The sequence below is a fragment of the Pleurodeles waltl genome, chromosome 11, assembly GCF_031143425.1.
Source record: "Pleurodeles waltl isolate 20211129_DDA chromosome 11, aPleWal1.hap1.20221129, whole genome shotgun sequence".
Lineage (NCBI taxonomy): Eukaryota > Metazoa > Chordata > Amphibia > Caudata > Salamandridae > Pleurodeles > Pleurodeles waltl.
This window is the reverse complement of record NC_090450.1, coordinates 884,828,688-884,852,337: the sequence shown is the minus strand read 5'-3', so window position 1 is coordinate 884,852,337 and position 23,650 is coordinate 884,828,688.

Here is a 23,650-nt window from a genome sequence, read left to right as displayed (position 1 = left end):
GGCCACAGTGGGCAAGTCCAAGGTGGGCTTGGGGCCCACGTTGGCACCATTGGCCCACTTCAGCTCAGACTAGTCGACACCGGTGCTTTCCGGTATCAGTTTTTTGTGGTCCAGAGTCCTCTCAGGTCTTTTGGGGTGCCAGCAAGAAGCAGGGAAGCAGCTCCACTGCTCCATGAGAGATCTTTGGTCTTTGTTGAAGGCAGACCGCCCAGTCTTTTGGAGGCACTGCAGCTTGCAGGATAAGTCGACTTTGGTGCAACTCTGTGGGGACAGCAGACAGGCTGGTAGAGCTGGGGCCAAGTCAGGTGCTTCTTCCTCTGGCTTTGCTTTTGCGGCTTGAGAGTCCTTCTTCATAGGTCAGCAGGAATCTTATTTTCTGGTGCCAGGGGCTACCCTAAATACTGAATTAAGAGGTGTTTAGGGGAGTGTAGGGTTGTAGCCAATGGACTACCTACCTTTGGGGTCACTATGCCCCCTATGTGACCACGTCCGGTAGGAAGTGGACATAACCCTGTCCCAGAGTTCCTACTTCTGCCAAAAACAAGGTAGCAGATTTCTAAATGTGATGTCCATATCAGGCAGCTGACCTTAGTGGTGGGACTGACCTGAGGGATGGACAACCTCTCTGAATACTGAATTTACCACGTGTCCTGGTGCCAAATGGGCCCTGGGGCAGGGGGATCGGCACCTCTCCTCTGAGAGGAGCCAGAACAGCATACCAAGGGTGGTGGGCTTCTTTGAAGACCCCTGCCTTGGAATGCAGATGACAGGTCATACTGTTGGGTGGGATGTGTAAACATCTTACCCAGAGCAGGCTTTGTTTCTGACTGCCCAAGAGTGAAGACTGTTATCCCAAAGGACCAGAATCTTGTATGGTGGTGGCAGGCTGGCTAAAACTAGTCAGTCCCCACACAGGTAGTTAGGAGGTTTTCAGGGGGCACCTCTATGGTGCCCTCTGGCTGCATGTATTAATAAATCCATCACTGTTTGATACCAAACATTCCTATTTTCAGTGAAGCCATCATGTAGCTAAGGAACTCTTAGTGACCACTATCCAGCCCATGTACTTCCCTGTTCATTCACTATGTCTAAGAATCGACAAAGACATAGCAGCAGCATGTCTGCTCTTGCAGATATGCCCTCACATGCAGTGTAATGCATCCTGCCTTAAGGTTTTAAGGCCTGCTGTAGGGGTGACTTACATATATTGCACACAGTGTTAGGTGACAGGGCACACAGCTGCACCAAGACATTCAGCCTGCAATGGCAGTCTGCATGTGCTAGGCAAGGGATCCCTGAGGGTGGCACAACACATGTTGCAGCATTGTGGGACCCTCTTAGGTACCCATGCCCTCTGTATCAGGGGTAACATTTACTAGGGCTTACAGGGGGGCCAAAGGTATTGCCAATTGGGGAACAATTGCACTGTTTCAGGGCAAGAAATTTGGCACTGGGGACCTAGCTAGCAGGACCCCAGTGCACTTACAGTCAAAATTGCATCAATTACCAGGCAAAAAGTGGGGGTGGCTATGTCAAAAAGGGGCACTTTCGTACAACAATGTTCTACAAACTTTAGACTGCCCTAAAAAGCCTAAAATGACACATTTTCCTAACAGTTCTGTGCTGTAAGCTTCCACAATCCACAAAATCCCTAACACCCAGTGATACTCCACTTGTTCTGATAAAAACGCTGCCCCACTTGTGTGGCTGGGCCTACCGCCTGTGACAGGAACCGATGAAACCGAGATCACTGGAATTCCCCTGTGAGGACTACCATTGACCCTGGTTTGATCCATTCTTTTTGTGGGTTCCTAGACCTAACCACACAAGTGAGGTAGAGTTTTTATTGGGACAAGTGGGATTGTGCTGAATGCTAGGAAGTTCCTGTAATCCCTGAGAATTCAGGAACTTTGTCACAGAAATGCATGGAAAATGTGTGAATTTAGGCAAAGTTTGAGGTTTGCAGGGCATTGCAAGTAAGAAAATGTTGTAGGACCCACACAAAGACCTTCATCCTGAACAACCCCAGGTTTCTAGTTTTCAGAGATGTCTGGGTTTGGTAGGCTTTCCCAGGTGGCGGCCCACCCAGGCTTAAAAGGTGCAGCCATTCGCCATGTCAAGTGGGATAATATTGGGATTTAGGTCCACTCTTCTGGCCCTTATGTGAAAACAGCACCCAACATAATCCAATGTCCTCTTGCTTACCATTGGGATGGGGGTAGAAAGACTGTTCAAGCATTAGGGGTTGGGATGGGGCCTGATGTCAGGAAAGCCAGATGGGGCAGGATGTCAGGATGGCCAGACCCACCCTATTATTTAATAAATAAATACAAATATTTCTGCTAGTGGGCTGTCTGCCCCCCCGGAGAGGCAGAAAGACTGTCACTTTTGGGGTGAGGTCAATGCAAGACTGCAAGACTCGCATCCCTTTCTTTTGCTTCAAATGTGCATTCCATGGTAGCTTTCTACAGACAAATCTGTCTTGGGGGGACAGATTTGGGGCAATCTCCCCAACCGGGACTACTTATTTGGCCCGAGGGTGGTAGAAAGACACCATTGCCGCTTATGGGTTGGGGGCATGGCTCAATGCCTGGGTAGGCCACCTCCTCCTTTTGTTTGTTTTGGCACCATTTTGAATTCTCTGGTGTCTTGTGGGCTTTCTAATCCCCAGGGCCAAATTGGGGGCAAACCCTTGTCAGTCCCTCTGGGAGGGGTGCAGAAATACTGGTTTGTCACTTTTTGGGCTAATGCCAGAGTGCATCACACGCACCCCTTTCTTTTCCCCCAAATGTAGAATACGTGGTGTCTAGTAGGCTTTCTACCCCACCCATCGGGGGCAGATATGGGGTATCTTCACCAACTGAGACAAACCTATCTGCCCCCAGAGTGTAGGAATACACTATTGTCCCTTCTGGAGTGGGAGTATGGCTTGATGCCTGGGTAGGCCGCACTCTCCTTTTGTTTTTTGTGATGCTATTGGAATTCCCTGGTGTCTAATATTTCCCACTGGGTGAAAGGCTGCTTGCCCCTTTTTGGGGTGGGTGCATGGCCTCACTCACGGTGAGCAGCTCCATCCCTCCTTTTTCTACACTTCTTTTTATTCCTAGTGTCTAATGGGTTTTAATTGCCCCATCTGCTCTGTGGAGGAGACAGAAAGACTGTTTGCACCTTTTTGGGTTAGGGCATGGTCATGCTTATGGTGGACAGCCCCCACCCTATGTTTTATTTTCCAATATATTTCCCTGGTGTCTAATGGGATTCTCGTCTGCCGGGGGGGGGGGGGGGGTACTTGCCCCATCCACCCCCCAAGTGGGGCAGGTAGACTGTTGAGCACTTTTTTGGGATGAGGTCATTGCAATGTCTATGGTGGGTAGCCTACATCCTACAAGTCTTTTTTCATTTTAACTGTTTACACCTCTCCCTGCTGTTTAGGGGACTTTCTGAATTCCCCTTGGGTTGGGAGACTGGAGGTAATTGCCCCCATATGTCACTGGGTGGGGTCGGAAAGACCTTTGTGCCCTTTTTTGTGGTGCAGGCATGGGCATGCCCAAGGTAGGCAGTGTGTAAGTAAGTATGTGTGTGTGTGTGTGTGTGTATGTATATATATATATATATATATATATATATATATATATAAAATGTCACTTACCCTGTGTGTACATCTGTTCGTGGCACGTTTCGCTGCATATTCACATGCTATGCAGTGTCTGCCATCTAGTATTGGGCTCGGAGTGTTACAAGTTGTTTATCTTCGACGAAGTGTTTTCGAGTCGCGGGATCGAGTGGTGACTCCTCTTCAGCTCCATTGCGCATGGGCATCAACTCTATGTTAGATTGTTTTCCCGCAGAGGGTAAGGTAGGAGTGATAGAGTATAAAGAGAAGAGATGCCCATTCAAATAGAATATATATATACATCTGTACAAGTGAATGTTGAACTTAAACGGCTCCAGGCTCCTGGGGAGGTGGGAGGGTGCATGTGAATCTGCAGCTGAACATGCCACGAACAAATGTACACTGGGTAAGTGCCATTTTCCGTTCGATGGCATGTGTAGCTGCAGATACACAGCTATGCATAGAATACAAAGCATTTTTTCCTCCCATAAAAGTGGTGGTTAGCCTGTAGGGGTTGAAGTTGTTTGAAATAATGTTCTTAGTACGGCTTGACCTACTGTGGCTTGCTAACACATCTTCACAGTAATGCTTGGCAAACGTATGTGGTGTTGACCAAGTAGCTGCTTTACAAATTTCGGCCATTGGTATATTTCCTAAGAAAGCCATTGTAGCCCCTTTTTTTCTGTGTGGAATGTGCTTTAGGTGTAACTAAGAGCTGCCTTTTAGCTTTAAGGTAACATGTTTGGATGCATTGTACTATCCATCTGGCTAAACCTTGTTTTGAAATAGGGTTACCAGTATGTGTTTTTTGGAACGCCACAAATAACTGTTTTGTTTTCCTAAATGATTTTGTTCTATCTGTGTAATACATTAAGGCTCTATCTAATGTATGCAGGACTCTTTCTGCCACAGTGTCTGGCTGTGGGAAGAATACTGATAGTTCCACTGTCTGATTGATATGAAACAGTGATTTAACTTTTCGGATAAATTTAGGGTTAGTTCGAAGTACAACTTTATGTTTGTGTACTTGTATGGACGGTTCTTGAATTGTGAAAGCTTGGATTTCACGAACTCTTTTTAATGAAGTAATTGCAACTAGGAAGGAAACTTTCCATGTTAGGTATTTAATCTGACATGAGTGCATAGGTTCAAATGGTGACCCATAAGTCGTGTGAGCACTGTGTTTATATTCCACGAAGGCACTGGAGGCGTTCTAGGTGGAATGATGCATTTTAATCCTTCCATGAAGGCTTTGATAACAGGAACTCTAAACAAAGAGCTGTGTTGTATATTTTGCACGACCGCAGAGATTGCAGTGAGATGTATTTTTATGGATGAAGCAAATAACATACAATGTCCTGTATTGATGCTGAAAGAGGGGTAATTTGTTTAGATTGACAGTAATACACAAATCTTTTCCATTTGTTGGCATAGCACTGCCTGGTAGTGGGTTTTCTTCCTTGTTTAATTACTTCCAGACATTCAGTTGGTAGTTGTAGATACCCAAATTCTATGACTCCAGGAGCCAAATTGCTAGAGTATGTTGGGTTTTGGATGCCTGATCAGTTGTTTGTTTCGTGTTAACAGATCTGGTCTGTTTGGGAGTTTGGCATGTGGTACTACTGACAGGTCTAATAGTGTTGTGTACCAGGGTTGACATGCCCAAGTTGGCACTATGAGTATGAGTTTGAGCTTGCTTTGAGGCAGTTTGTTGACTAGAAATGGAATGAGCGGGAGAGGGGGAAAAGCGTAAGCAAATATCCCTGACCAATTCATCCATAGAGCATTGCCCTTGGATAGGGGATGTGGGTACCTGGATGCAAAGTTTTGGCGTTTTCGCTGGTGGCAAATAGATCTATGTTTGGTGTTCCCCAATGGGGAAATTATAGCTGAAGCACTTGAGGGTGAATCTCCCACTCGTGTGTTTGTTGATGATCTCAGCTGAGAACATCTGCCAATTGGTTGTCTATTCCTGGAATGTATTGTGCTACCAGGGGAATCTTGTTGTGGATTGCCCATTGCCAAATGTTTTGGGCTAGGAGGGAGAGTTGGGATGAATGGGTCCCTCCTTGTTTGTTTAGGTAATACATTGTTGTCATGTTGTCTGTTTTGATAAGGATGTTCTTGTGAGTGAGAAGAGGCAGAAAAGCTTTGAGTGCTAGGAATGCGGCTAGAAATTCGAAGTGATTTACGTGTAACTGTTTGTGTTTGGCGTCCCATTGTCCTTGAATGGTGTGATTGTTGAGGTGCGCCCCCAGCCAATCATTGATGCATATGTTGTAAGTATGGTCTGAGGCAGTCTATCAACACTAGATCGTGAAGTTGACCCTGTGACCACTGCTGTGCACTGTTGTAAAGGCCGCATGTTTAGTCTTGCATGTGGGACAATGGCGATACAGAATGCCATCTTGCCCAACAGTTTCATGATGAATTTTACAGTGTGCTGTTGGGCTGGCTGTATTTGTGGCAATATATTGCGAAATGCTTGTATTTTTTGTGGACTTGGGCTTGCAAGCGCTGTTTGCGTATTTGGTGTGGCTCCTAAATACTGTTGAATTTGCGCAGGTTGTAGGTGTGATTTTTGGTAGTTTATGGAGAACCCTAGGTTTTGTAAGGTTTGTATTACATAATGTGTATGGTTTTGACACAGTGTAGGACTGTTGGATTTTATTAGCCAATCGTCGCAATATGGGAAGACATAAATGTGTTGCCTTCTTAGGTAGGCTGCAACTACTGCCAGGCATTTTGTGAATACTCTGGGAGCAGTTGTTATTCCGAAGGTTAACATTTTGAACTGATCATGCTTTCTTTGAATCACAAACCTGAGATATTTTCTGTGCGCTGGATGGATGGGTATGTGAAAATACGCATCTTTGAGGTCTAATGTTGCCATGAAATCATGCTGTTGAAGTAGTGGGACAACATCCTGTAGTGTTACCATGTGAAAGTGTTCTGACAGGATGTAAAGATTGAGGATTCTGAGATTTAATATTGGCCTTAAGGTTCCGTCCTTTTTGGGAATGAGGAAATACAGTGAGTAAACTCGTGTTCCTAGTTGATTTTGTGGCACTGGCTCTATTTCTTGTTTGAGTAGTAGAGATTTTATTTCCTCCTGCAACAGAGCAATATGTTGTGTGGAGAGGTTGTGTGGTTTTGGTGGACTATTTGGTGGACTTTGTGCCAATTCTATGCACTAGCCGTTGTGGATAATTGATATTACCCAGTTGTCTGTTGTGATGGGTAGCCAATTGTTGTGGAACCTTTGCAGTCTTCCCCCCACAGCTGAGGTGTGAGTTTGGGAGGGAGGGAGGGATCAAGTCACTGCTATGGCTGTTGTGAGGCTTGTTTTGTTGACTGATATTTTCCCCTGCCTCTGGGGAACTGGCCTCTGTAAGTGCTTTTGAAACCACCTCTTTGAAATTGAGGTTGGTAGGCTGACTTTGTTTGTGAGGTAGATGCCTCAGGTGTTTGGGTTCGAAATACACCTCTGTATTGGGGCTTACGAAAGGATCCCCTGTATTGTGTTGCATACAAAGCACCCATGGCTTTAGCTGTGTCCGAATATTTTCATTTTTTCAATAGCCGTGTCTATCTCCGGTCCAAAAAGCTGCTTTTGATTAAACGGCATATTGAGGACAGCCTGTTGTATTTCAGGCTTAAATCCTGAAAACCTGAGTCATGCATGTCTTCTTATGGTGACAGCAATGTTGATTGTTCTAGCTGCTGTGTCTGCAGAGTCTAGGGCTGACCTGATATGATTGTTTGTGATAGCTTGCCATTCCTCAACCATTTGTTGGGCCCTTTTCTGTTGTTCTTTGGGGAGATGTTGTATTATGTCTTTAATCTCATCCCAGTGGGCTCTATCATATCTAGCCAACAATGCCTTGGAGTTGGCTATCCTTCACTGGTTGGCTGCCTGAGATGCCACCCTTTTGCCCGCAGCATCAAACTTTCTGCTCTCCTTGTCTGTTGGGGGTGCATCCCCTGATGACTGCGAGTTTGCTCTTTCTCTGGCTGCGCTTACCACTAGAGTCCAGAGGCAATCATTGTGTGATAAAGGCAGGATCAGAGGGAGGTGGCTTATATGTTTTCTCCACCCCAGGAGTAATTATTCTAGTCTTAACTGGCTCCTTGAATATTTGGTCTGCATGCTTTAACATTCCTGGGAGCATGGGAAGCGACTGATAGGAGGTATGTGTTGAAGAGTGTATTAAAAAGGAAGTCATCCTCTTACGGCTCTGTGTGAATGGCGACATTGTGATAGGATGACACCCTAGCTATCACCTGAGTGTACCCTATACTATCCTCTGGTGGTGATGGCTTAGAGGGATAGCAGTCTGGGTTGTTAACTGGAATGGGGTCTGGATCATAAAGATCCCATGGATCCACATTGTCGTGCTGTGAATCAAATGAATGAACAGGAGATTACAGGTGTGGGACTAGTAGGGGGAGAGATAAGCAAATGAGGAGAGTGAGGAGGAGAAAATTGAGGAGGTGGAGGTTTCTCTTTGGTTCTTGGCACTTTAGCTGGTGGCTGAGCAGTGTCCAATTCTTCTTGAAAGGCTAATTTCCTCTTAGGCTTTAGAGGAGGTGCTGTTATAATTCTGCCAGTGTCTTTGTGGATGTGAATCCTGGCTTGCCTTTCATCTATTGCCTCCATTTGTGAGTGTTCCTCAGTGATTTTATGGCTTTCTTTGAGTGCTTGCGAAAGTCCATGTTCCTCCGCATAAATTGGCCTTTTCGGCTCCGAAGCTGTTTTTTTCGGTATCAAAAGGCTTGAGGTAGATGATGTCCTCGGCTCCGAAAACGATTTTCGAGGTTTCCACTCGAAGGATCGATGCTTGGTGGGCTCGGAGACGCTTGGGTGGAGTGGCCTTTTTCGGTGCCGAAGTTGTGGGTTGGTCACCGAAGGTCTTTTTACAGGTCTAGCCATGGCCTTCTGGCAGTGGAGTTCCCAAGGCCTTATGTTTGGGCTTAGCTGGGGCAGGGGCAGGCGTACTCATGTGCTGTCCTGCCGTGACCAGTCTGTCCTCCTCGGACTCCTGCTCAGAGTCGGATCCTCGAACGGAGACAGCCGTATGCATCATCTCCTCCTCTTCAATGACAAGGCGTTCGGTGCTTTTGGATGCCATCTCGAGTCTCCGTGCTCTTCTGTCTCAGAGCGTCTTCTTGGAACAGAAGGATCCGCAGGCCTTGCAATTTCCTTCCCGATGGTCTGGGGAAAGGCAGAGATTACAGACGAGATGTTGGTCTGTGTAGGGAAATTTTGCGTGGCACTGAGGACAAAAGCGGAATGGGGTCCGGTCCATGAGGCTTCCACGCGGTCAGCCCAACCAGGCCCGAGTTGGGCGCGGGGCCCCGAAGGGCGAGTAAAGATGTTTGACCCAACGGTACCGAAGTGTCGATAGAAGATGGTACGCGATCAAAACGATACCGACGAGAATTACAGAGTTTTCAAACTTTTCCAACCCGAACTATTGGAGCGAAAAGAAACACGTCCGAACCCGATGGCAGAAAGAAAACAATCTAACAGAGTTGATGCCCATGTTGAAGGGAGCCAAAGAGGAGGAGTCACTCGATCCCGTAACTCGAAAACACTTCTTCGAAGAAAAAACAACTTGTAACACTCCGAGCCCAACACTAGATGGCAGACTATGCATAGCATGTGTATCTGCAGCTACACATTCCATCAAACATATATATGTATAGATATATATATATATATATATTCACATATATGTGGAAAATGTCACTTACCCAGTGTACATCTGTTCGTGGCATGTTCCGCTGTAGATTCACATGCTATGCACAGGTCCTGCCATCTAGTGTTGGGCTCGGAGTGCTAAAAGTTGCTTTTCTTCGAAGAAGTCTTTTCGAGTCACGGGACCGAGTGACTCCTCCTTTTTGGCTCCATTGCGCATGGGCATCGATTCCATCTTAGATTGTTTTCCCGCAGAGGGTAAGGTAGGAGTGATATAGTGTAAAGAAAGAGATGTGCATGCAATGGAATAGAGATATATATACATATGTACAAATTTAAATGTAACTTAAACAGCTACAGGCTCCCGGGGAGGAGGGAGGGTGCATGTGAATCTGCAGCGGAACATGCCACGAACAGATGTACACTGGGTAAGTGACATTTTCCGCTCGATGGCATGTGTAGCTGCAGATACACATGCTATGCATAGACTACAAAGCAGTTTCCCTCCCATAAGCGGTGGTCAGCCTGTAGGAGTTGAAGTTGTTTGAAATAGTGTTCTTAGTACAGCCTGTCCTACTGTGGCTTGTTGTGTTGCTAACACATCTACACAGTAATGCTTGGTAAATGTATGGGGTGTTGACCAAGTGGCTGCTTTACAGATTTCTGTAATTGGTATATTTCCTAGGAATGCCATTGTTGCTCCTTTCTTTCTGGTGGAGTGCTCTTTTGTGGTTACTAATGTACATGTTACTTACCTTCGGTAACAAAATATCTGGTAGAGACATATTCTAGTTGCAGATTCCTTACCTTAGAATTTTCCCCCAGGCATCAGACTTGATCTGGAGATTTTTTCTTCGAGCAATACCCTTGTGCATCTGTAGGTGGCGTCGGTCGACTCCGCAGGCGTCGTGATGATGTCAGGAGTAGTACATAGACGCCGCCCTCACGCAGTTATGCCAGTTTCTTTTAAAGACTTTCCACGCCAGAGTGCAGAGCTGCTAAGAACACTGATATAGGTGCGCCAGAGCTAAGGACCTGAAAGGGGGAATCCCTGTCCCTAGAAATCAGTTCACACGTGGGGAGGATGGGTGGGCAGTAAGGAATCTGCAACTAGAATATGTCTCTACCAGATATTTCGTTACCGAAGGTAAGTAACTTCTACATCTGATAGAGACTTCTAGTTGCAGATTCATTACCTTAGAATAGATACCCAAGCAATGCCATCCTCGGTGGTGAGCTGCGAACTACGATCATACTAGAAAGTCCTGCAGGACCGAACGACCAAAGTAGCCATCCCGACTGACCTGACTGTCCAGGCAGTAATGCTTAACAAATGTGTGCAGAGACGCCCACGTAGCTGCCTGACAGATATCCAGGACAGGAACTCCGCGTGCTAACGCAGTGGATGCAGCAGTGGCCCAGGTAGAATGAGCCCGCAAGCCGTCAGGAGGTTGGTTTTTCGCCAAAGCGTCGTACATTTTGATGCAAAGAAGCACCCATCGAGAGATGGTACGTTTCTGCACCGCCTTCCCTTTCTTCTCACCCACATAGCCAACAAAGAGTTGATCATCCACCCGGAAGTCTTTAGTACGATTGAGATAGAATGCCAACGCTCTTTTTGGGTCCAGACGGTGGAGTCTCTCCTCCTCATGGGAAGGATGTGGGGGTGTGTAGAAGGTAGACAAAGTGATGGACTGGCCTACATGAAACTGTGTAACCACCTTAGGAAGGAAGGAAGCCCTAGTGAGTAGCACCACTTTGTCGGGGTTCACGGGCAAGTATGGGGGCTTTGAAGAAAGGGCCTGAAGCTCACTCACCCTGCAAGCAGAGGTGATGACGATGAGAAAGACAGTTTTGAATGTGAGGAGCCGTAAGGGACAATTATGCATTGACTCAAAGGGGGTACAGATCAAGTAAGTAAGCACACGATTAAGATTCCACTGACGCATGATGAAGGGAGTGGGAGGAAATAAGTGGGTGAGCCCCTTTAAGAAGCTACTTACAAGAGGAGATTTAAAGAGTGAGGGCTGATCAGGAAGCCTAAGAAAGGCGGAAATGGCAGACAGATACCCCTTAAGGGTGCACAAAGCAGAGCCCTGCTGGGCTAAGGAAAGAATGAATAGAAGAACCTCTGAAAGAGGGGCAGATAGGGGGTCAACAGATTTGTTGGTGCACCATGCCACAAATTTATTCCAACGACAGGTGTATACAGTTTTAGTCGATGGACGCCTGGCTGCCAAGATAACATTGCAGACTTCAGGTGGAATGGCAAATGCCGTCAACTGTTGACGCTCAATCTCCACGCATGAAGGCGGAGGTTGGACAGGTTCGGGTGGAGGACCGTCCCCCTGCTGCTGTGACAGAAGATCCGCCCGAAGAGGCAGTCTGAATGGAGGATCAATGGACATGCTCAATAGCTCTGGATACCACACTCTTCAAGCCCAGTCCAGAGCGACCAAGATAACTTGGGCCCGGTCGCTCTTGATTTTCTTGAGAACTCTGGGCAGAAGAGGGATAGGTGGGAAGGCGTAAACGAGACCGGAGTTCCACTCGAGACGAAAAGCGTCTCCGAGCGAGTGCCGCCTTGGAAACTCCAACGTGCAAAATAGCTGACATTGCGCATTCTCTGCGGAGGCGAACAGATCTAACCAAGGCTCTCCCCACTTGAGAAAAAGACCTTGCGCCACCTCTGGATGGAGACGCCATTCGTGATCGACAGTGCGTCGGCGGCTGAGTTCGTCTACTCTGGCGTTGAGAGAGCCCGCCAGATGTTGAACCATCAGGGTAATGCCCTGATGTTCCAGCCATGTCCAGAGGCGTAGGGCCTCCTGACAAAGGGTCCAGGACTCTACCCCGCCTTGCTTTTCGGAGTACCACATGGCAGTAGTGTTGTCCGTGAACACCTGCACTACTTTCCCTGTGAGAGAGGGAAGGAATGCTTTTAATGCAAGTCCGATTGCTCGGAGATCCAGCAAATTTATGTAGAGTCCTGACTCCGCCGGAGACCAGAGACCTCTGATCTCCGCCTTTCCCATGTGGCCGCCCCAACCCAGAAGTGACGCATCTGTCACTATAGAGAGATCTGAGTGGGGAAGGGAGAGGGATCTGCCAGTGACCCAATTGGGATTTGAAAGCCACCACTGCAGGTCTTTCACAGTCCCCTCCGTGATCTGGACCATGTCTGAGAGATTCCCCTGATGCTGCGCCCACTGGAAATTCAAGTCCAACTGCAGAGCCCGCATATGCCACCTGGCATGTGTTACTAGCAGGATGCAGGAGGCCTAGAAGCCACAGAGTCTGTCTCACCGAAACCCAAGACCAAGGCTGAAAGATCGGAATCATAGCCTGAATGTCTTGGACTCGCTTCTGGGGAGGATAAGCCCGAAACTGCACTGTGTCCATGTAGGAAGTAGGCTCTGTATATACTATTTCAAAGTAAGAAATAGTGTGCACAGAGTCCAAGGGTTCCCCTTAGAGGTAAGATAGTGGCAAAAAGAGATAATTCTAATGCTCTATTTTGTGGTAGTGTGGTCGAGCAGTAGGCTTATCAGAGGGTAGTGTTAAGCATTTGTTGTACACACACAGGCAATAAATGAGGAACACACACTCAAAGACTGATTCCAGGCCAATAGGTTTTTATATAGAAAAATATATATTTTCTTAGTTTATTTTAAGAATCACAGGTTCAAGATTTACAAGTAATACTTCAAATGAAAGGTATTTCACTCAGGTATTCTAGGAACTTTGAATAATCACAATAGCATGTACAGCTTTGGCAAAAATGGCAATGAGCTATTTTAAAAGTGGACACAGTGCAACAATCAACAGTTCCTGGGGAAGGTAAGTAATTGTTAAGTTCACAGGTAAGTAAAACACAATGGGTTCAAAGTTGGGTCCAAGGTAGCCCACCGTTGGGGGTTCAAGGCAACCCCAAAGTTACCACACCAGCAGCTCAGGGCCGGTCAGGTGCAGAGGTCAAAGAGGTACCCAAAACACATAGGCTTCAATGGAAACAGGGGTGCCCCAGTTCCAGTCTGCCAGCAGGTAAGTACCCACGTCCTCGGAGGGCAGACCAGGGGGGTTTTGTAGGGCACCGGGGGGGGACACAAGCAGGCACAGAAAGTACACCCTCAGCGGCACAGGGGCGGCCGGGTGCAGAGTGCAAACAGGCGTCGGGTTTCAGATAGGAATCAATGGGGAGACCCGGGGGTGTCTTCAACGATGTAGGCAGGCACGCGGGGGTAGCCACCACATGGGCTAGGCAGAGGGTCGCCTGGAATTCGCTCCTGCACTGGAGTTCGGTTCCTTCAGGTCCCGAGGGCTGTGGGTGCGGTGCTGGTTCCAGGCATCGGGTTCCTTGTAGCAGGCAGTCGCGGTCAGGGGGAGCCTCTGGATTTCCTCTGCAGGCGTCGCTGTGGGGGCTCAGGGCGGTCAACTCTGGCTACTCACAGACTTGCAGTCACCGGGGAGTCCTCACTGTAGTGTTAGTTTTCCGCAGGTCGAGCTGGGGGCGTCGGGTGTAGAGTGGAAAGTCTCACGCTTACGGCAGGAAACGTGTGGTCTTTAAAGTTGCTTCTTTGTTGCAGAAAGTTGCAGTTTCTTGAACAGGGCCGCTGTTCTCAGGAGCTTCTTGGTCCTTTAGATGCAGGGTAGTCCTCTGAGGCCTCAGAGGTCGCTGGATGTGTCGCTGTTGCAGTTTTCTTCGAAGTAGGGAGACAGGCCGGTGGGGCTGGGGCCAAATCAGTTGTCGTCTCCGTCTTCACTGCAGGGCTTCCGGTCAGCAGTCCTTCTTCTTTAGGTTGCAGGAATCTATCTTCCTCGGTTCTGGGAGCCCCTAAATACTGAATTTAGGGGTGTGTTTAGGTCTGGGAGGGCAGTAGCCAATGGCTACTGGCCCTGAGGGTGGCTACACCCTCTTTGTGCCTCCTCCCTGTGGGGAGGGGGGCACATCCCTAATTCTATTGGGGGAATCATCCTTCTACAAGATGGAGGATTTCTAAAAGTGAGAGTCACCTCAGCTCAGTACACCTTAGGGGCTGTCCTGACTAGTGGGTGACTCCTCCTTGTTTTCCTCATTATCTCCTCCAGCCTTGCTGCCAAAAGTGGGGGCAGTGGCCGGAGGGGCGGGCATCTCCACTAGCTGGGATGCCCTGCAGCGCTGTAACAGAGGGAGTGAGCCTTTGAGGCTCACCGCCAGGTGTTACAGTTCCTGCAGGGGGAGGTGAGAAGCACCTCCACCCAGTACAGGCTTTGTTCCTGGCCATAGAGTGACAAAGGCACTCTCCCCATGTGGCCAGCAACATGTCTGGTGTGTGGCAGGCTGGCAAAAACTAGTCAGCCCACACTGGAAGTCGGGTATGTTTTCAGGGGGCATCTCTAAGATGCCATCTGGGTGTATTTTACAATAAAGTGCACACTGGCATCAGTGTGCATTTAGTGTGCTGAGAAGTTTGATACCAAACTTCACAGTTTTCAGTGTAGCCATTATGGTCTTGTGGAGTTCGTGTTTGACAGACTCCCAGACCATATACTCTTATGGCTACCCTGCACTTACAATATCTAAGGTTTTGCTTGGATACTGTAGGGGCACAGTGCTCAAGCCTTTATGCCCTCACCTGTGGTATAGTGCACCCTGCCTTAGGGCTGTAAGGCCTGCTAGAGGGGTGACTTACCTATGCCACAGGCAGTGTGAGGTTGGCATGGCACTCTGAGGGGAGTGCCATGTCGACTTAGTCATTTTCTCCCCACCAGCACACACAAGCTGGCAAGCAGTGTGTATGTGCTGAGTGAGGGGTCCCTAGGGTGGAATAAGACATGCTGCAGCCCTTAGAGACCTTCCCTGGCATCAGGGCCCTTGGTACCAGTTACAAGGGACTTACCTGAGTGCCAGGGTTGTGCCAATTGTAGAGACAAAGGTACAGTTTAGGGAAAGAACACTGGTGCTGGAGCCTGGTTAGCAGGGTCCCAGCACACTTTCAAATCATAACTTAGCATCAGCAAAGGCAAAAGGTCAGGGGGTAACCATGCCAAGGAGGCATTTCCTTACACAATCCCCCCCCCCCCAAACGAAAGAGGATGAGACTAACCTTTCCCAAGAGAGTCTTCATTTTCTAAGTGGAGGAACCTGGAAAGGCCATCTGCATTAGCATGGGCAGTCCCAGGTCTGTGTTCCACTATGAAGTCCATTCCCTGTAGGGATATGGACCACCTCAACAGTTTAGGATTTTCACCTTTCATTTGCATTAGCTATCTGAGAGGTCTGTGGTCAGTCTGAACTACAAAGTGAGTACCAAAGAGGTATGGTCTCAGCTTCTTCAGGGACCAGACCACAGCAAAGGCCTCCCTCTCAATGGCACTCCAACGCTGCTCCCTGGGGAGTAACCTGCTAATGAAAGCAACAGGCTGGTCAAGGCCATCATCATTTGTTTGGGACAGAACTGCCCCTATCCCATGTTCAGAGGCATCAGTCTGCACAATGAACTGCTTTGAGAACTGGTGCTGTGCACATAGATTGTTTCAGGGTGTCAAAGGCCTGTTGGCATTCTACAGTCCAGTTTACCTTCTTGGGCAATTTCTTAGAGGTACGGTCTGTGAGGGGTGTCACTTTGGATCCATATCCCTTCACAAACCTCCTATAGTAACCAGTCAAGCCAAGGAATGCCCTGACTTGAGTCTGGGTTTTTGGAGCTACCCAGTCCAGAATAGTCTGGATCTTGGATTGGAGTGGCTGAACTTGGCCTCCACCTATAAGGTGTCCCAAGTAAACCACAGTACCCTACCCTATCTGACATTTGGATGCCTTGATAGAGAGGCCTGCTGCTTGCAGGGCCTGCAAGACCTTCTTCAGGTGGACCAGGTGATCCTGCCAGCTGGAGCTAAAGACAGAAATATCATCAGGATAAGCTGCACTAAAGGACTCCAAGCCAGCAAGAACTTGATTCACCAACGTTTGGAAGGTGGCAGGGGCATTCTTTAAGCCAAAGGGCATCACAGTAAAATTATAGTACCCATCAGGTGTACAGAATGCTGTCTTTTCTTTTGCTCCTGGTGCCATTTTTATTTGCCAGTACCCTGCTGTGAAGTCAAAGGCACTCAAGTATTTGGCAGCACCCAATTTATCAATTAACTAATCTGCCCTTGGAATGGGATAGGCATCTGTCTTGGTGACAGATTTAAGTCCTCTGTAGTCCACACAAAACCTCATCTCTCTCTTACCATCTTTTGTGTGAGGTTTAGGGACTAAGACCACTGGGCTAGCCCAGGGGCTGTCAGAGTGCTCAATGACTCCCAATTCCAGCATCTTGTGGACTTCCTCTTTGTTGTTTTCCTTAACTTGGTCAGACTGTCTAAAAATATTGTTTTTGACAGGCATGCTGTCTCCTGTGTCCACATCATGAGTACACAGGTGTGTCTGACCAGGGATTAGGGAAAAGAGCTCAGCAAACTGTTGTAGGACTTTCCTACAGTCAGCCTGCTGTTGGCTAGAGAGGGTGTCCGAGTAGACCACTCCATCTACTGAGCCATCTTTAGGGTCAGTGGAGAGGAGATCAGGGAGAGGTTCACTCTCAGCTTCCTGGTCCTCATCTGTAACCATGAACATGTTTACATCTGCCCTGTCATGAAAGAGTTTGAGGCGGTTCACATGGATCACCCTTTTGGGGGTCCTGCTAGTGCCTAGGTCTACCAGGTAGGTGACCTGACTCTTTCTCTCTAGCACTGGGTAAGGGCCACTCCATCTGTCCGGAAGTGCCCTGGGAGCCCCAGGCTCCAGAACCCAGACCTTCTGCCCTGGCTGAAACTCAACCATAGCAGCCTTTTGGTCGTACCACATCTTCTGGAGTTGTTGGCTGGCCTCAAGGTTTGTACTTGCCTTTTCCATGTACTCTGCCATCCTTGAACGTAGGCCTAGTACATAGTCCACTATATCTTGCTTAGGCTCATGAAGAGGTCTCTCCCAGCCTTCTTTAACAAGAGCTAGTGGTCCCCTTACAGGATAGCCAAACAGAAGTTCAAAGGGGGAAAACCCTACTCCCTTCTGAGGTACCTCTCTGTAGGCGAAAAGCAGACATGGCAAGAGGACATCCCATCTCCTTTTGAGCTTTTCAGGAAGCCCCATGATCATGCCCTTCAATGTCTTGTTGAATCTTTCCACAAGACCATTGGTTTGTGGATGGTATGGTGTGGTGAATTTGTAAGTCACCCCACACTCATTCCACATGTGTTTAAGGTATGCTGACATGAAGTTGGTACCTCTGTCAGAAACCACCTCCTTAGGAAATCCCACTCTGGTAAAGATACCAATGAGTGCTTTGGGCTACTGCAGGGGCAGTAGTGGACCTAAAGGGAATTGCTTCAGGGTACCTAGTAGCATGATCCACTACTACTAGGATATACTGATTCCCTGAGGCTGTGAGAGGTTCAAGTGGACCCACTATGTCCACTCCCACTCTTTCAAAGGGGACCCCCACCACTGGAAGTGGAATGAGGGGGGCCTTTGGATGGCCACCTGTCTTACCACTGGCTTGACAGGTGGCACATGAGGCACAAAACTCCTTTACTTTCTGGGACATGTTTGGCCAATAGAAATGGTTGATTAACCTCTCCCAAGTCTTGGTTTGTCCCAAATGCCCATCAAGTGGAATATCATGGGCTAAGGTCAGACTGAACTCCCTAAAGTCCTGAGGCACTACCACTCTCCTAGTGGCACCAGGTTTGGGGTCTCTTGCCTCAGTGTAAAGGAGTCCATCTTCCCAATAGACCCTGTGTGTTCCACTGACTTTTCCTTTTGTTTCGTCAGCAGCTTGCTGACTAAGGCCTTCAAGAGAGGGACAGGTTTCTTGCTCCTTACACAGCTGTTCCCTTGTGGGTCCCCCTGGGCCTAAGAGTTCAACCTGCTAAGGTTCCAACACCATGGGCTCAGTTCCCTCAGAGGGCAGAACTCCTTCCTGGGAAGAGAGGTTCTTTTGCTGTGCTGAAGCTGGTTCCCCAGTCTTCTTTCCTTTTCTCTTGGAGGGTTGGGCTATTATTCCAGACTCCAACACCTCTTTTTCACCCTGAGCCTTGCACTGTGCCCTTGTCTTGACACACACCGGTTGAGGGATACCCAGCAGGGCTGCATGGGTTTTGAGTTCTAGCTCAGCCCATGCTGAGGACTCCAGGTCATTTCCAAGCAAAAGTCTACTGAGATAGCAGAGGAGACTGCCACCTGTTTCAGGACAGTGACCCCTCCCCATTCTAAAGTTACCATAGCCATGAGATGTACTTTAGTCTGATTGTCAGCGATGGTGACTGGATAAGTTTGTCCAGTCAGGTATTGTCCTGGGGAAACCAGTTTGTCTGTCACCATTGTGACACTGGCACCTGTATCCCACAGGGCTTCTACACTAGTCCCATTAATAAACAGTTGCTGCCTGTATTTTTGCATATTAGGGGGCCAGGCAGCTAGTGTGGCTAAGTCCACCCCACCCTCAGAGACTAATGTAGCTTTAGTGTGGACCCTGATTTGCTCTGGGCACACTGTTGTTCCCACATGGAGACTGGCTATTCCAGTGCTAACTGGACTGGTAGTAGAAGTGGAACCTTTCTTGGGACAGGCCTTGTCTCCAGTTTGGTGTCCCTGCTGATTACAGCTACGACACCAGGCCTTTTTGGGATCAAAGTTTTTACAATGGTACCCAAATGAGGATTGTGAAGAGGCTTTGGACCCTCCCTCCTGAGCAGGGCTTGGGGCCCTGTAGAAGACTCTTTACTTTTTCCCTTGGATGTCTCAACACTCTACCCCTGGGGAGTCTTTGTGACCCCTTTCTTTTGGTCACCCATGTAGAAGTCTTGGTCGCCTAGTCTTGACCCAATGGTCTGCCTTCTTTCCCAATTCTTGGGGAGAAATTGGACCTAGGTCTACCAGATGCTGATGCAGTTTATCATTGAAACAATTACTTTAAAGGTGTTCTTTCATAAACAGATTGTACAGCCCATCATAATCATTTACACCACTGCCATTAATCCAACCATCCAGTGTTTTGACTGAGAAGTCAACAAATTCAACCCAGGTCTGGCCCGAGGATTTTTGAGCCCTCCTGAACTTAACCCTGTACTCCTCAGTTGAGAATCCAAAGCCCTCCCTCAGGGTAGCCTTCATGGGGTCATAGGATTCTGCATCTTTTCCAGAGTGTGTGAGGAGTCTATCCCTACACTTTCCAGTGACCATGTCCCAAAGGAGAGCAGCCCACTGAAATGTATTCACTTTTCTGGTTGCACAAGCCCTCTCAAAAGCTGTGAACCATTTGGTGATGTCATCACAATCTTCATATTTTGTTACAATCCCTTTGAGGATTTTTAGCATGTCAGTAGTATCTCTGACCCTATTTAAGTTGCTGCCACCATTGATGGGAGCTAAACCCATCTCTTGTCTTTCCCTTTCTAAGGCTAGGAGTTGTCTCTACAAAGCCAATCTTTTGGCCATCCTGGCTAACAGGAGGTCATTTTCATTGAGGCTGCCCTCAATGCTTCCAGAGGTGTTGGACTCCGCTGTGCGAGAAGCAGCATCTCTGACTATCACTTGTGGAGTCAGAGTTGGAGGAACCCTGGTCTTCCTAACTAGGAGTGGAGGGGGGAAATTTTCCTCCACTTCACTAGCTTCATCCTCTGTAAGGTGATCTTCAGAGGGGCTGTCTCTAGCAAACTCTGCCAAAAGCTCCTGGAGCTGTACTTTGGTAGGGTTTGATCCAGTTTTTAGTTTTTTGATTTTGCAGAGAGTCCTTAACTCTGACATCCTAAGATGCAGGTAAGGGGTGAGGTTGAGCTCCATCACCATCTCTTCTTCAGTAGACATTATTTCTCTAAAAGTTGGGATACTTTTTAAGATTCTAAAACTATCTCTAGAACTTAATCCAAACTTTTACAAAACTTTTAAACTCTAAAAGAAATGCTAACAGGGACTAACACAAGGCCCTAGCAGGACTTTAAAAAATTTAGAAAAATAGCTAAAATTTCAAAAATCAGTTTCTAATGAAAATTCTTGGAATTTAGTCGTGTGATCAGGTATTGGCTGAGTAGTCCAGCAAATGCAAAGTCTTGTACCCCACCGCTAATCCACCAATGTAGGAAGTTGGCTCTGTATATACTATTTCAAAGTAAGAAATAGTGTGCACAGAGTCCAAGGGTTCCCCTTAGAGGTAAGATTGTGGCAAAAAGAGATAATTCTAATGCTCTATTTTGTGGTAGTGTGGTCGAGCAGTAGGCTTATCAGAGGGTAGTGTTAAGCATTTGTTGTACACACACAGGCAATAAATGAGGAACACACACTCAAAGACAAACTCCAGGCCAATAGGTTTTTATATAGAAAAATATATATTCTTAGTTTATTTTAAGAACCACAGGTTCAAGATTTACAAAGTAATACTTCAAATGAAAGATATTTCACTCAGGTATTCTAGGAACGTTGAATAATCACAATAGCATGTACAGTTTAGACAAAAATGGCAATAAGTTATTTTAAAAGTGGACACAGTGCAAAAATCAACAGTTCCTGGGGGAGGTAAGTAATTGTTAAGTTCACAGGTAAGTAAAACACTTACATGGTTCAAAGTTGGGTCCAAGGTAGCCCACCTTTGGGGGTTCAAGGCAACCCCAAAGTTACCACACCAGCAGCTCAGGGCCGGTCAGGTGCAGAGGTCAAAGGGGTGCCCAAAACACATAGGCTTCAATAAAAACAGGGGTGCCTCAATTCCAGTCTGCGTCCTCGGAGGGCAGACAAAGGGGGTTTTGTAGGGCACCGGGGGGGGACACAAGCAGGCACAGAAAGTACACCCTCAGCGGCACAGGGGCGGCCGGGATCAGAGTGCAAACAGGCGTCGGGTTCCATATTGAAAGCAATGGGGTGACCCGGGGGTCCCTTCAATGATGCAGGCAGGCACAGGGGGGCTCCTCGGGGTAGCCAGCACCTGGGCTAGGCAGAGGGTCACCTGGGGGTTGCTCCTGCACTGGAGTTCGGTTCCTTCAGGTCCTGGGGGCTGCGGGTGCAGTGTTGGTTCCAGGCGTTGGGTCCCTTGTTACAGGCAGTCGCGGTCAGGGGGAGCCTCTGGATTTCCTCTGCAGGCGTCGCTGTGGGGGCTCAGGGGGGTCAACTCTGGCTACTCACGGGCTCGCAGTTGCCGGGGAGTCCTCCCTGATGTATGTTTTCTGCAGGTCGAGCCGGGGGCGTCAGGTGCAGAGTGGAAAGTCTCACACTTCCGGCGGGAAACGTGGGGTCTTTAAAGTTGCTTCTTTGTTGCAGAAAGTTGCAGTTTGTTGAACAGGGCCGCTGTTCTCGGGAGCTTATTGGTCCTTTAGATGCAGGGCAGTCCTCTGAGGCTTCAGAGGTCGCTGGCCCATGTTGGATGCGTCGCTGTTGCAGTTTTCTTCGAAGTAGGGAGACAGGCCGGTGGGGCTGGGGCCAAGTCAGTTGTCATCTCTGTCTTCACTGCAGGGCTTCAGGTCAGCAGTCCTTCTTCTTCTTTAGGTTGCAGGAATCTATCTTCCTCGGTTCTGGGGGGCCCTAAATACTGAATTTAGGGGTGTGTTTAGGTCTGGGAGGGCAGTAGCCAATGGCTACTGTCCTTGAGGGTGGCTACACCCTCTTTGTGCCTCCTCCCTGTGGGGAGGGGGGCACATCCCTAATCCTATTGGGGGAATCCTCCTTCTACAAGATGGAGGATTTCTAAAAGTAAGAGTCACCTCAGCTCAGGACACCTTAGGGGCTGTCCTGACTGGGGGGTGACTCCTCCTTGTTTTTCTCATTATCGCCTCCAGCCTTGCTGCCAAAAGTGGGGGCAGTGGCCGGAGGGGCGGGCATCTCCACTAGCTGGCATGCCCTGTGGCACTGTAACAAAGGTGGTGAGCCTTTGAGGCTCACTGCCAGGTGTTACAGTTCCTGCAGGCGGAGGTGAGAAGCACCTCCATCCAGTACAGGCTTTGTTCCTGGTCAAAGAGTGACAAAGGCACTCTCCCCATGTGGCCAGCAACATGTCCGGTGTGTGGCAGGCTGGCAAAAACTAGTCAGCCCACACTGGAAGTCAGGTATTTTTTCAGGGGCAATCTCTAAGATACCCTCTGGGTGTATTTTACAATAAAATTCACACTCGCATCAGTGTGCATTTATTGTGCTGAGAAGTTTGATATCAAACTTCCCAGTTTTCAGTGTAGCCATTATGGTGCTGTGGAGTTCGTGTTTGACAGACTCCCAGACCATATACTCTTATGGCTATCCTGTACTAACAATGTCTAAGGTTTTGCTTAGACACTGTAGGGGCATAGTTCTCATGCACATATGCCCTCACCTGTGGTATAGTGCACCCTGCCTTAGGGCTGTCGGGCCTGCTAAAGGGGTGACTTACCTATGCCACAGGCAGTGTGAGGTTGGCATGGCATTGAGGGGAGTGCTGTGTTGACTTAGTCTTTTTCTCCCCACCAGCACACACAAGCTGTGAAGCAGTGTGTATGTGCTGAATGAGGGGTCCCTAGGGTGGCATAAGACATGCTGCAGCCCTTAGAGACCTTCCCTGGCATCAGGGCCCTTGGTACCAGGGGTACCAGTTACAAGGGACTTACCTGAGTGCCAGGGTTGTGCCAATTGTGGAGACAAAGGTACAGTTTAGGGAAAGAACACTGATGCTGGGGCCTGGTTAGCAGGGTCCCAGCACACAAATCATAACTTGGCATCAGCAAAGGCAAAATGTCAGGGGGTAACCATGCCAAGGAGGCATTGCCTTACACATATTGTTACTCACCACTCCCTTTCAAATCTTCATACGCCCTCTAAAGCTCTCAGAGACCAACAATGGGTGGTTAGCAGTGCTCTACAAAAAATAAAACCTCAAAATAAACAAAAAGATGTATTCATTTTAGAAGGATGATACAAACCACATTTTCCCAGTTCTAAGTATACTGAGTTATGTGCTCAATGGTATTTTACCATTATTAAGTCCATTCTGAATATTATTTAGATACGCAAATCAAAGGCTGTCACTTTGTTCAATGCACTTTTAATGTTTAACAATAAAATAATGATGCATTTGTAATCTAGGTACTCAACAACTCCCAGAAGCGTAGCTTGGTCGGTAAGACTGGAAAGGTGCGACCTTTAAATTTTCCAACAGTCATGCTGGTATTTCTTGTGTAAAATAAATTATGCAACAAGCAGGATGTATGAGAAGGACTTAAGAGGCATTGGAAAGGGAGAAGAGTGTGGATTGGTAGGAGTACTAAGTGAGAGAAAGCAAAACATTTTGTAAAATAACTAACATTTTATTCGACTTTCAAAACAGAGAGTAGGATTGTGTGTGTTTTTGTCTGTGTCT